Source organism: Sebastes umbrosus, chromosome 7 (genome assembly GCF_015220745.1).
Source record: "Sebastes umbrosus isolate fSebUmb1 chromosome 7, fSebUmb1.pri, whole genome shotgun sequence".
NCBI classification, from domain to species: Eukaryota; Metazoa; Chordata; class Actinopteri; order Perciformes; family Sebastidae; genus Sebastes; species Sebastes umbrosus.
Window position 1 is genome coordinate 2,306,762 of NC_051275.1, and position 13,931 is coordinate 2,320,692.

The window sequence follows — 13,931 nt, forward strand, 5'->3', positions numbered from 1 at the left end:
CCTCAAAAGTAACGTCAGACAGTGTATGGTTATGTGTTTTGATGTTGACCACCCTCCCTCCTCCTGTACCCCCTGCCTCTCCTTGGCACCGTCTTGCAAGTGTGTTGGCTTGGAGGAGTTTTTCTGGAGCCTGCAGAGTTGCATTACATGCCACCGTCTCCCGCTCGCTCGGCGTCCAAAGCGAAAAGCGTTGCGGCCTCCTGTCTCTGCTTGTGCTTCTCAAACACGTTTTAAACAACTTGCCTCCTCTCTGCTCCTCATTCCACATTCTGACAAGCCAGACAAGCAAAGTGTTTGGGATGAAGCTGGTCTCGTCTCAAGCTCACGTCTCTTTGCGGTGCCTCCGGTGATCTGGATGATTTTTTACAATCACCTGCTCCATTCCCTAGAACTAAGATGTTTCTTATGTGTCTGCAGCCGCTCTTTCCAAACTTAAATATGTCAATGTTATAAAACCAGGTGATCCAGTTCAACATTTTCTCCTGTATTTATTCTTCCAATTATTTTAAATTCTATTATTATTATTCTGATTATTTTTTTCACTTGATCTCTGTTATGTAAAGATGTTTATCATTCTTTGTCTCTGTGATTTTACTTACTGCTTTTCGTGACATTTTTGTCCACTTTACTTCCATGTTTTACTTTTAACTGTGCAAAAAAATCAGACTTTTCCTTTAAAGTCACTTATGCCAATTTATCGTTTTTCTCCAATTCTCTGTTTTGTGATTTATTTCTCGACCGGTAGATCAAAGGGATTTAAAACTAAGACACAAACTGCTGAATTTATACTTTTCGCAAGGTTTTATGAGCGGGATATGAGATTCTGCCCTTCAGCTGGTGGCATTCCTTTGCTCCTCAGATGCAATTATCTTTTCCCATTTGTCTGTTTTTGTTTTCCCCATCCTTCCCTCTTATACTCATTTCCTGTTTTGAGCTACACCAGGCTTTTAGCCCCCCCCCTCCTCCTCATCCCTGCCCCCTTCCCATAAGTATGAGAGCATATCTGTTATTTACAGCCCCCAGGGACTACCTGTCATTCTCACCGCTCCATTGTGATTGCCATGGTGACACCCAAATTCCACAGAGCGCAGGTCCCGACCCCCACCCGCTCCACCATAAAGCTCTGACCCCTCACCTCCACACCTGGGGATGCAGGTCACAAAACTTATTGCTGTTGATTGGAGGAGGAGATGTAGACGACCACAGACAAAAACAGATAGATAGATGGATAGATGGATAGATAGATAACTTGTTCAGCGTTGTTGTTTCTTGTCTGATTTACTTTGTGTTTCTCTGTATTATAATAGAAGATTCATTTCACATAATGAGATAATTATAATTCATGACAAAATACTGGCCTTGTAAAAATGTCAACTTCTATTAATCATTCATTTCATTTGCCAAATTTCACTGTGTTGCCTCCTAAACCTTATTAAAACACATTTTGTAATGTCAAAGATTGTATTGCCATGAGGCTAAAACTTAGCTTCACTTCAATGACGATATGTGCAAATATTAAGATTAGATAGAGTAGATATTCAGGTGACTGCCTGCCCCAGCACTGGAAACCCAAAGAAAGTGCTAGAGTCAAAATGATCACATCTGTAGCCGTGTAACCTGCAACATTATATCAAATTAAAGGCATAGTTTGACATTTTGGGAAATATTTGCTTTCCTGCTGAGGATTAGAGGAGATTTCCTTTTCTCACACAGCTAGGAAATAACACACAACCCCCCGTAAAACCACACAGTTTTTACCCTTTGGTTTTTGTACAGATTTAACACACAATTATATCTTATTAATTAGTAAGCTTTAGAGGGGCTAGTAGACATTTGTAGCCTATCGACAGAGCCCAGGCTAGCTGTTTCCAGTCTTTATGCTATGCTAAGCTATCTGGCTTTTGGTTGTATAGCCGTACATCAACGTGATCTCATCCCTACTCGTCATATTTTGCCGCTTGGTCTCCGGCACAGGCAGCCTTTTGCGTAGTATTTTGATGCAGAAGGTTTGCACGTGGTTAACATTGTAACATGTTTAATGTTGTGAAATGGTCGCGGTTAAGTGTAGGCAACAAAACTACTTGGGTAGGGTTTAATAAAAGATCATGGTTTAGGTAAAGATGTTTGTGTCTGGGTGGCACGGTGGTGCAGTGGTGGCACTGTCGCCTTTCAGCAAGAGGGTTGCAGGTTTGAATCCGGCTTGGGGCCCTTCTGTGTGGAGTTTGCATTTTTTGCATGTGTTGAGTTATGACTTTATTCTCGTAATATTGTAACTTTTTTTCTCGTTAATTATGACTTTATTCTCTCGTTATATTACGACTTTTTTCTCGTTAAGTTATGACTTTATTCTCGTATATTCCGACTTTTTTCTCGTAAAGTTATGACTTTATTTCTCGTAATATTGCGACTTTTTTTCTCGTTAAGTTATGACTTTATTCTCGTTATATTACGACTTTTTTTTCTCGTAAAGTTATGACTTTATTTTCGTAATATTAAGACTTTTTTTCTCGTAAAGTTATGACTTATATACTATATACTTAAAACTATAAACTGTGTTACCTTCATCACTATGCTCAAATGTTTTGCAGCTCCAGACAGATTTTTTCTTTTTTTTTTTTTTGCCTAAAATGGTTCTCCGGTTTCCTCCCACAGTCCAAAGACATGCAGGTTCATTGTTGACTCTAAATGTCCCGTAGGTGTGAATGTGAGCATGACTGGTTGACTGTCTCTATGTGTCAGCCCTGTGATAGTCTGGAGACCTGTCCAGGGTGAACCCCGCCTTCACCCAATGTCAGCTGGGATCGGCTACAGCCCCTCAGCGACCCCGAATGGGATAAGCGGATACAGATAACAGATGGAAGGAAGTTTGTCTTTTACATAACTTAAAGGGATAGTTTGGGTGTTTTGAAGTGGTTGTATGAGGTACTTATCCATAGTAGGTGTATTACTTACAGTAGATGACGGTTGCCGTGACCCCAGCTTGGAAAAACAGACAGGAAGTACCGGCACCGTAGCAAAGTAATTCAGTGCTGTGGACGGGGACTGCAGAAAAATGTATTTCAGCGCACCTAAAAAAATCAATATCCGTTTAAGTGTACGCTATATTTAGAATATTTTCACCGCTTTCTCTTGCCGTCAGACAGCCCTTACCTTATCCTTTCCTTATCTATGCTCTCTCCAAACTTTCAGTCAAATTATTCTAAATATAGCATACACTTAAATTAATATCTTTTTTTGGGGCTAAAATACGGTTTTCTGCAATCCTTGACCGCAGCACTGTGTTGCTTTGCTCCGGTGCCGGTGTTCCTATCTGTTTCTCCATGCTGGGGGCACGGCGACCATCATCTAATACACCTACTATGGATACGTACATCTTTCAATCCCACTTCAAAACACCCAAACTATCCCTTTAAGCTACAAACGTAACATCATGTGACTCAGTGACGTAGCGTCACGTGACATAACACATCAAATATGAGAGAAAAATGGCAGAAAGGAAAGGAAATGAAGGAAAGGTAATGTGGTGTGCTGCTACTTGTCAGCTGTAGATAAAAATACAGCAAGATGCACAATTTGTGACAAAGTGCCACACGCAGCAACGCAAGATCCTCTTCAAACATCCTGAAAGATATAGGACGCTCATTATTTAATCATAGTATTTCTGTAAAATACTGGACTATTTTTTACACTTAGTAGCACAAACATCTTTATTTAATTGTACTTATTTGCTTTTGTAATAAATGTGTTATTATGGCCAGTATGTGACATGTGACTTGCCTTTGAGTGTATTTAAGAAATGATCTGTATCTGTAAAACTGTAACAAAAAGTACTGATATCGTATCAAATTTAAAGAGTTTGGTATCGCCCATCCCTAGTGAGACCATATTGATCATCTAACTCTCAGTAAGAAGGCAAATGAGTGTATTTCAACAAATGTTGAACAATTCCTTTAAACTAAAATATATTATTTAGATTCGATGCCTTTCTTTGAACACGATGCAGTACTCCAGTTCAATGCTTACCATGCATTTCTTAAATATCTGAGGATCTGTTTGATCCATGTTTGTGTTTGCCTCTGTGGTCTTGACTTCATCTCAATGCACCGGCCTGAATGTGTTCCTACATGTTCCTTTGTGGTGTGAGTGAACATTTCTGAAGCCGGTTATATCCTCTTTTCTCAACCTTGTGTGTGCATAGGTGTGTGTCTCCAGTTCACCGTTGTAGATCACGTTGCCATGGATACAGAGGCAGCTCGAAGAAGAAAAGACGTCAGAAGGTGATAAGAGGCTGCACGCTGTGAACTCATGACCTCCTGTGGGAGGCAAAGTTACAGAGTTACAGACTGAGTTTAATCTGTTAGCAAAATCACAAGCTGCAAGGATATCATCTAATATCTTCCATTAAATGCTGGAAAATCACACAGCAGGGGTTTCATTTTCATCTCAGGGTCTGACTCATGCTGCTACTGTTACTAGAAATGATCATATGTCTGACTAAGAAAAAAGGCTTATCCCATTAACAGGCGCCGTGGAAGTCTGTTGTGTGAGTGGAGAAGAGATCTGTACTCGTGTGACTGTTAACATTTAAAGTTGGGTGAATTAACCCTGCAGCCCCTCAGGCTGTATTACTCCATAATTACATGGTTTCATGCTTTCCCTTACTCATATTTAGGCATGTAATGGTTTACTCCTGCAAATATTTTGGCCCAGCTGGTGCTAAAGTGTAACTGTAGAAGGGCAGCGCTGTAGCGCAGGGATCTACTCATGACTGGACTGTCTACCAATAAAGTCATAATAAATCATAGTCATAGAGAGAAAAACCCATTATGGAATAAAGAGAAAGAGAAATATCAAACATATTTTGGGGTGTTGACTTTAAAACAACCTTGCTATAAAATCCACCCTCTGATACTTTTACACTGTCATCTTTCATGTCCAGTGCAATGCACGTCTCTGATCTAATGGTGTATTTCCCGTTTTAGTTTGTCCACTTTTGTTCTCTTTTCTCCAATTTCCTTTTACCACTAAATACCTTTTGATATCTTCCAGAGAATGAGGTCTAAATTTCAGCTGTGGGTTGTATGTATGTGTGAAGAAACTGATGGCGATAGTGGTTGTGTTGTAGTACTCAAGTGTAGTACTACTGCTCTCAAGACCCCTTTTTGAAGGTCTTGTCACGAATTTGAATACTTTATCAGGACATTTCTTATGGTACACTTATGCATACACACATATACAGTATATATGGCAGTAAAAAAAGCTGAATGAAGAGGTATCTTCACTTGTTTTCTCTTGGTTTTTATGGTAATGTGGATCTTTTAGATCAGTTTGAGGAGTGCCTCTGGTCATGCAGTGTGGGGACTCTCACTGGTCTGGTCTTGTTCTTGACTCGGTCTCACGCTGCTTTGGTCTTGGTTTTGTCTTGGTTTCAACCCCTCAAAGTCTTGGTCTTGACTCGGTTTCAATACACTCTCGTCTTGGTCATGACTTGGTTTCGGTTTAGGTGGTTTGACTACAACACTGAACGACAGCATAGCAAGAGCAAGATAGTCACACCCCTAAACGCAGCATGTTTTCTGGCTGCATCGCATCACGGTTCATTGTGGCTTATGTCAGCGGAAACATTTCTCCATCCGCCTCTTCTACGATAGATGTCTTCCTTTATGATGGTTAAACTTTTCAGCAAAGTGGTTAGTCTTTGCTCATAAAATGAGTCAAATTAAAAATCTTTGTGATTCTGTACAAAATGCAACTTTTACTCTTGATATCTAAGGTACTTTTTTCTCTTTCTCTTGGTAAGTGAGACTTATCATGATGCCACATTGTCTACGTTTGTGCAGAGCCGTTTGGGACGTGGCCGATTGCTTGGCCCCCAGAAGTGCCGCTTGCAGCGCTGTCAAGAACCGTACATCGCTCGTTGACTCCAGGGAAGTGACGACGAGTTCAGTTGTAACACTATATCCAGCATCCAGCATCAAAAGTGAACTGTAGTCAATGAGCCGCGGCCTGTAATGCCGGCTACAGATGACATGCTCTACTAAGTCTAGAGCCCTGAAGCCCCGCCCCTGCTATTGCACAGAGCCCTGCATGGTTACTTGTTTATTCAAAGTTTATTAATATTGAATGTGTCGCATGTCCAAATTGCACCAAATTCGACATGGCACACCCTTGGGTCTCAAGCAATACACCCGCTAAGGATGAAGTAGATAGGATGAATAGTTCTCGCGTTATGAGAAGGACACACAGACAGACAGCGATTACTTGCTTTATATAGATTTGGTTATTGATCAGAATAGCAAGAAAAATTCACCATGAAAATAAGAGAGGTTTAAAGAACCATTTTAACTCTCACCAGCGAGAGTTAAAATGTTTAAAGGTTTCCTCTGAGTGTGAAATTACCAATTTTATTTGTATTAAAAATGTGTATCGGAACAAAAGAAGAAGGCAATAAATGTGACATTCAATAGCAAAGACACAAATATTTGTAACAATTGTGCATTTTGCAAAAAATTTGGCACAGATATAGGTTTATATGTTATGAAAAGACATAGATATTGGGGTGCTGAGAATTTGGCTCCTGGGGGTCGTGGCAGCCATTTTCCAAATTGCGTTTTTCTCAGGTTAGAAGCTTTTAAAAAGTACCCTTAAAGGGACTGTTTGTAAGAATCAGAAATTGCTTTTTAACAGCGACACCTGTGGCCGTTAAGTCAACAAAAGTCAGCGTCGGGTTCACGCTTGTAGACACGGGAAACCTCTGTTGGTCTGGAGGAGCTGCAGCAGTTATTTCTGCACAAACGTCCACTGTACATTCACTAGATATTCTCAGAGCTAAACTAACTCTTCTGCAGTGTGGAGTGTGCGTGCATGCAAGTGAGAGTGGAGCGAAATAGCGAGAACGAGCGCGGTGTGTGAGTGAAGGCAGGCAGAGGAGCAGAGTACAGCAGACTTGGTAGACTTGGTCTTGGTAGACTCCGGCCCTGGAGACCAAAGCTACGGTCTCCACCACGTCCTCCAACCGTGGCCAACACTGTTAACAGACGGGCTTCACTAGATACAACCAAGAGGTTTTGGTGCTTCCGTGTAGTTTGTGTTGGAGTCTTGTCTGAACAGCGTAACCCCACGCGAGCGCGCATGGGACACCAACCTGTAATGATTTATACGTGTAAGAAGTTACAAACAGTCCCTTTAAAAAATATAGAAGTAAAAAAAGCATGTTTGTGATCTTCTGACATCTGATCTAATCAGCTTGAACACATCTTGGAAACCGTCAACATTTTGGAATATTTAGCGCCTATTTGGTGGCCATTTTGAAAAATGGCTGCCACGGGGCCAAATTTGCAGGGCCCTGATATCTATATCTTTTCATAACATATAAACCTGTGCCAAATGTGTTGCTTTATTGCGAAATACACAATTGTTATGCTTGACTGCCCCGCTATTATTACAGAGGTGGAGAGAATACCACACTGATTTCCTCATAACCATAAATGGTAACCAAACTCTCTACCTTGTTATTTAACAGTGTGTTAACCCATCTGTTTGTGTTAACAGTCCTGACCAGGAGTGCCTCACGAGCTCTTTCCCCTCTGAAACAACTGGTCAGTCTCGTGGTCCAGATCTAATGAGGCAGACATTATTGTTGGCCGGGAGACTCGCTCGTCGGTCGAACCCTTCGTGCCAAGATGCCAATCAGAATCCTCCGCCGCTGCTTTCCATCTGACTGCCATCCTGGCTGCTCCGCACCCGTGTGATGCCCACCTGTCCATCACTGTTTGTTTGCCTGTCTCCTGAGCTGTCCGCTGTTGGGCCAAACCACACAACCATCTGCCCTGTGCCTGGCTCCTGTCCTCTGAGACATGGATCATCAAAATGTTATTCCAGTGTAAACCTCAGCAGAACTACTGGAACCCCGGCGCTCTGGCACACTCCTGTATTGTCCCGGAGACACAAGGAGGGAAAGTTTGAAGGGAACTCTACTGTAAGAGCGAGTCCCTCCCTGGGAGTCCTGAAGGTCAGAGGGCCTGGATTCATCTGTTGTAGACACACTGAGAACATGTGGTCAGACACCACAACCCCTTCTATACCAACTGGCTGTAACTATGAATCGGTTTAACCAGTTTCGCTTTCTACTTTTCCAACGCTTATGTATTTTGGATTTTCTTATTCCTATTTTTCTCTGTTCTATTGTATGTTTGTTTTTTATTGTTCTCGCAAGGATTTATAATTTTAACGGTTCTCTATACAATATCCAGAGCACTAATATAACAGCAAACAACTATTGTCTCCAGTCTTTTCAAAATAAACTTTTGACTTGGTTAGGTTTAGACAACTAAACTACTTAGTTAGGTTGAGGAAAAGTTTGTGGATAAATTACGCCATCTCGAATTCAGCACCTTTAACTACCTCTTTTTTATGCTTTCAGTTATTGCTTTTGGATCATAACTTTAGATATTTTTTTCTCACTTTATTTAGTGTTTTCAACTTGCATTTGGTAACCTTTATTTCTACATTTCCAATATCACTTTTTCTGTAGTACTGTACATTTATTAGTTTTGTACTTTCTTAACTTGCCTGTGTATCGCCAGACTGAGTGTATAGTATATATACATATAGCTGATGCTTACTCTACAGTAGCATATCCATCTCTATTCTCTTCCTCACACTCACACCTATCTGTAGTTTGATGAGTTTACCTGACTCACAGATGTTTTTTTGTAGTGGTGTACGTAAACCAAAACCCTTCAAGTATTCAACCTACCTGCATAAAGTTAAGGTAAACTTTACTAACCTAAGTCATGAAATTCATCAACTTTACTGCAACAAAGTAAAATTTTCCAAGAAATATAATGTCACAGCAAATGCTCTTTGTGGTAAGGGGGGACCATGTCATCACAGATGACACTGTCTGGTCAGCATCGCTCTGATTAACAAAATGATTCATCAGTGTAACTACAATGCAGACAGTAAAGAGAGATTCACTGAAGAACATCTCTTACCCTTTTTAACCTAAAACCTCTCCATCACCCTCTTTTCATACACACACACGCTCCTTTTTTTTACGGTGTCTGTGCTCTTCTCTCCTCCGTTGTCTTTCTTTGAAAACAGCTTTCAATTTCCTGGGTAGCCGTCTTCAAAGGGAGCGGGCGGGGGGGCTAGAGGCCGAGTAGGATGCCAGAGGCACAGTGACAGCTGGGAGGCAGGAGACTCCGAGACGAGATCAGAGGGTTCGAGTTTCTGCCCGCCACAGACACGCTGTCATTCTCTGAGCTCCTTCCCCTGCTGCTTTCACACACACACACACGCACACACGCACGCACGCACGCACGCACGCACGCACACACACACACACACACACACACACACACACACACACACACACACACACACGCATGCATGCACGCACACACACACGTACAGACAGAAGTACAGCTAAAGCCAAACAAAACTACATACATAAATATACAGTTTTACAAACACAAACGTGCACTTACAAATGCATAAAAAGAGTGTGGACACATAAACACACAGTACGCACATACCTATACACACACAGACTGTTAAGCAACCATGTACTATACTGTACAACCAACAAGCAGACACACACAAAGTACTGAAAACATACAGTGAATTGTTCACACATTAAAAGCTGCCACAAAGCAAACTTTCCCAGAAAACACCTGCCCTGACTCGGCGCCCCTTCATCCCGGCACCAGAGGTCTTCTGAGGCTGCAGCGCGGGTTGCAACATGGAGCTTTTACTCCCAGGTGATGATGTAAGTGTTGAGGGAGGAGGCGAAAATGATCTTATTCAATTTACATAATGTGTTGACTTTGGAACCGATACCTTTCTGCTGTAAGGAAAGCAGGACCCTTTTTATTGGCAGCTCCCTCGCTCAACACATTTTAGTGATTAATGCACTCAAACAGACTTGAAACATCTGTCCTACTTTCTCATCTAACTGTCTTTTGGCGCTGCAGTCCGTTTGCCCATTTGATACGGGCTTCAGCACGTCTGCTACGCGGCGGCTTGGTTGACCTTCAAAGCCCGGCCAGGTAATGGCACTTTGGCTTTTGTGATGCTGCCACAAGCTCAGGAGCTTTTGAAGATTCTGGCGCTACATTACAGCGGTGTCTCTCCACTGGTTAATCATACCTTTCCAGTGGCCTGGAGAGCTCACTGCAAAGGGAAACAAATTACATCCTGATAGCATTGGGTAAAGTGATGCCAGGCTGTTTTGTTGCTGCCTGACGTGTGGCCTGGCAACCCCCGGAGTGACGTGACATCAGCGGCCACAAAGCTCCCATTTGCACACAAGCGGCGGCGGGTATAAACAGGGGATCTGTTTGGAAAGGCTCAGTGACGCTTTCCTAAGTCTCACCTCAAAAACCAGAGTGTTGACTGCTCTCGTATTCCCAGTGCATCTCGCACTCTCAAGGAAAAATATGCAGGAGTGGCGGAGGAAAGCTTGAGATTGAGTATGAAAGAGAGAGTGGAAGAAAATGAGACAGTAGGGACTCCAGCTAGAGGAGGGGGGGGGGGGGGGGGGTGGGGGGGGGGGGGGGGGGGAAAGGGGAGGGTGAGAGAGGGAGAGGCAGAGTGAGGGAGAAAGAGAAGGGGGGAATGGTCTTTGTTAATCCCTCCACATCTGGCTTCTATTAGGATGTGGGGGCCGCTAAAATAATGTTTTTCACCCTACAAGCCTTTCTGTGCTATAAATTACCCCACCAGCCACTGTGCCTTCCTGACTGAGACTCTTTCAGTGAGCCAGTTTTCGTTTCTCAGGCAGTCGACTCGAGTCCTCCCCCCTTCTCTTGTCCTCTCTGCTTTCTCGATTTCGAAACTCCCCCTTTAGCGCCGGCGCAGTAAAATCAGGCCTCTCTTCCTGTCAGCCTTCCACACTTTCTGTCTGCACTCTGGTCTTTGTAACTTTGTCGATCTCACTATATTTTGAGTCGATACATCGCGGCTTGTACATGGGTGACCAACAGAGTAGGGCTGTGTTTGGAACTGATTTGCAATGTCAACGACGTAGCCTCTTGACCGTGTTCTGACAAAAAAAGCTAAAAGTTGAGGCTTAGCTCCAACTGCAGGCTGTTCTCATAGCTATACCTACGAAAAAAAGTAATGGATCATAATTTGTGTATGTCCTATGAATTCAATTTGTATGTAATCCACGTAATAGTGAACCATAAAGAGCAACAAACGGGTGGATGAAAAAACATCGGACTTTCGCCCAGCAGACCGGCGTTTGTGTCCCGTGTGAAACCAGAAGTTAACGTTGATTTATTTATCACGTGACTTCCTTACTTAAGTCACATGACTTCTGTAGTTATTTTAACCCAAACATTGACTAAATTCATCATGTAACTTCTGAACTTAAGTAACGGCACTTGCGTAGTTATTTTAACTGTCAAAGTGGGTTCACACAATTTTTTTTTAACTACACTAATTTCTTTAACACATTAACGCAACTTACGATTTTTAGGCTAAAGTGAAGATACTTGTATCATATGAAACTAGAAAACTTAAAGGGACTGTTTGTAACTTTCAGAAATGCTTGTTAACAGCAACACCTGTGGCCATGAAGTCAACGAAAGTCAGCGTCCTGTTGCTCGCGCTTGTGCTCGCTCTACATAGACATGAACAAGCATCGCTCAACACAGTGAGGCGTCACACATCAGCTAAAACCACAATATCACTCTATATTTCAACTGCTTGGCAGTAATGTTAGCTGACCAGACGAAGGTCTCTCCATGAATCAATGCTGATCCTAGTGTTGGCTTCTCTTGCCTCAGCCTCCGGGGCTGAAGCAGGAAGAGTAACGTTATTGTCTCCGACTGCGCCCGCAGGGAGACACCGGCACCCGGTCAGAGACGATAACGTTTCTCTCTGCGGAGCCCCGTCACTTCACAAGACACTGGAAACCTCTGTTGGTCTGGAGGAGCTGCAGCAGTTATTTCTGCACAAACATCCACCGTACATTCACTAGATATTCTCAGAGCTAAACTAACTCTTCTGCAGTGTGTAGTGTGCGCGCATGCACGTGTAGAGGTGGAGCAAGACAGCGAGAAAGCGCGCGCTGTGTGAGTGAAGGCAAGCAGGAAAAAGAGCAGAGACTCCGGCCACACGCGAGCGCCCACACGCGAGTGCGCATATGCGAGCGCGCGTGGGATCCCGACCCGGTAGATTTATGCATGTAAAAAGTTACAAGTTATTATTTTTTCAAATAATAAATATATACATGCATTTGCATAAAGCAAGCATATTAGCTCACATAGCCCAAATCTGCCTTTAAGGTACTTTTTTTTAAGATTATGTTTTTGATGTTTTTTAAAGTACATTTTGAACAGATAAAAAAAAAAAAGTGTGATTAATTTGCAATTAATCGTGATTAACTATTTTAATTGATTGACAGCCCTAATTTTAACCCAAACCACGACCTTATCCTAAACCCAACCAAGTAGTTTTGTTGCCTTAACCTGACAAAGTTGTTTCCTGTGAAGCCGGAAGTTTATTTTGAAAAGACTATATGCATGTAACGAGAGGAGCTTGACACGTTTTGCTGGACGTTCATAGGAAAACCCAGAAAAAATGAGGAACACCTTTTCGTTGTATGAGGATACTGTACGTTGCCATCTGTAACCTCAGCACCCATATGTTACTTGGATAGACTTTGAGATCACAGAAATAACTTTGAAGATGCTACCTGTTGCTGGATGACAGGTGAAAATATTTCAACCTAAGGTGGTGTTGGGAACACGATGACAGTAATGTACAGAGTTCACTGATGGGGCTAATCCTAGCTCAACTTTTGCAACAGCGTCATTTGGCAGTGGGCTGGAAAATCAAACGCACATACCAGGCAGAATACCTTATAGTCTGTACTGTGTGCCGTAATTCTGCTGTTTGCCTCACAAAGGCTGAGAGGAGCATGTTATTTCTGCCATGATAACTTCTCACAGTAAAACTCTGCCTCAACAGCAGTATAAACTGCTGCAGGGTCTTGTCATCTGACAAGCTTTCAAACTGGACTTCCTAAAGGCCAGGTCCGTGGCCCCCTTCAGTCTTTCGGCAGTGAGACGGTCAGCCAGGTCTGATCTGTCAGAGGCTCATCACCACCAGGGGTTAAGAAGAGTTCAATGTGCAGAGGTGCATAAAAGTAGTGGGCTTGTATGTATGGAGCTGGAGACATGAGGTCTGATGGCCGCTGAGATGGCCGGGGGCCTCGTGGAGGAGGAAGGAGGGGGGGGGGGGGGGGGGGGGGGGCTGTTGGAAGGGGTGAAGGGCGGCAGGTCAGTGCCTCTTCACCAGTAACACCAATTAGATAAATAAGAGCTGACAGCCTAGAGGATGAAAGGGAGAGGATTGACTAATGCGCAAATTCAAGTGGTAACGATGAACTGGCCGAATCTGATTTTATAGCCATTCGGCACCTGTTTTAAGAGGGCAGCTAGTCCTGCCAGGAGGCCGAGGCTTCCCCAGGTGATCCCCGATACCCGGGCACATCTGTTCTGAAACCAGAGCCATGTAGGCTCTAGCGCCCTCCTTCTTCAATGAAAGCCCGATCACTGGAGAGATGCTTTTATGGCCCTGACACACCGAGCCGACGGTCAGCCGTCAGACAATTTGGGGCCGTCGGTGAGCGTCTGTCGGCCTAGTTTTGCGGTGTGTCCCGCACCGTCTGCCCGTGTTTTTTCGGCCTATTCAGCACGTTGAATCGGTTCTGCTCCACGGCTCTGCTCGTCGGTGAGAGAAATCACTCTGATTGGCTGTTCAGCTTAAACGAATCAGTGCACAAAAAGAGAAACGGAAGTGAGGAAAGCAAGCCAACGAGTAAATTCAAGAGGAAAAACACAGAAGGCTCTTCTCATTTTTCATCTTCATCTCATGTGATCATTCCAAAACACAGATATTTTCACAACAACATGAAC

At 43.1% G+C, this 13,931-nt stretch overlaps 1 long non-coding RNA gene across 1 annotated transcript; it reads right to left on the bottom strand.

Annotated features, from left to right (window-relative positions):
- Window positions 1-2,426: 2,426 nt before the first annotated feature.
- On the bottom strand, window positions 2,427-13,679 carry LOC119492132. Its single transcript, XR_005207722.1, has 3 exons — window positions 13,570-13,679; window positions 3,121-3,128; window positions 2,427-2,437 (listed from the first exon to the last, which is right to left on the bottom strand). It is a non-coding gene; the product is annotated as an uncharacterized LOC119492132 (long non-coding RNA).
- Between the last annotated feature and the right edge of the window lie 252 nt (window positions 13,680-13,931).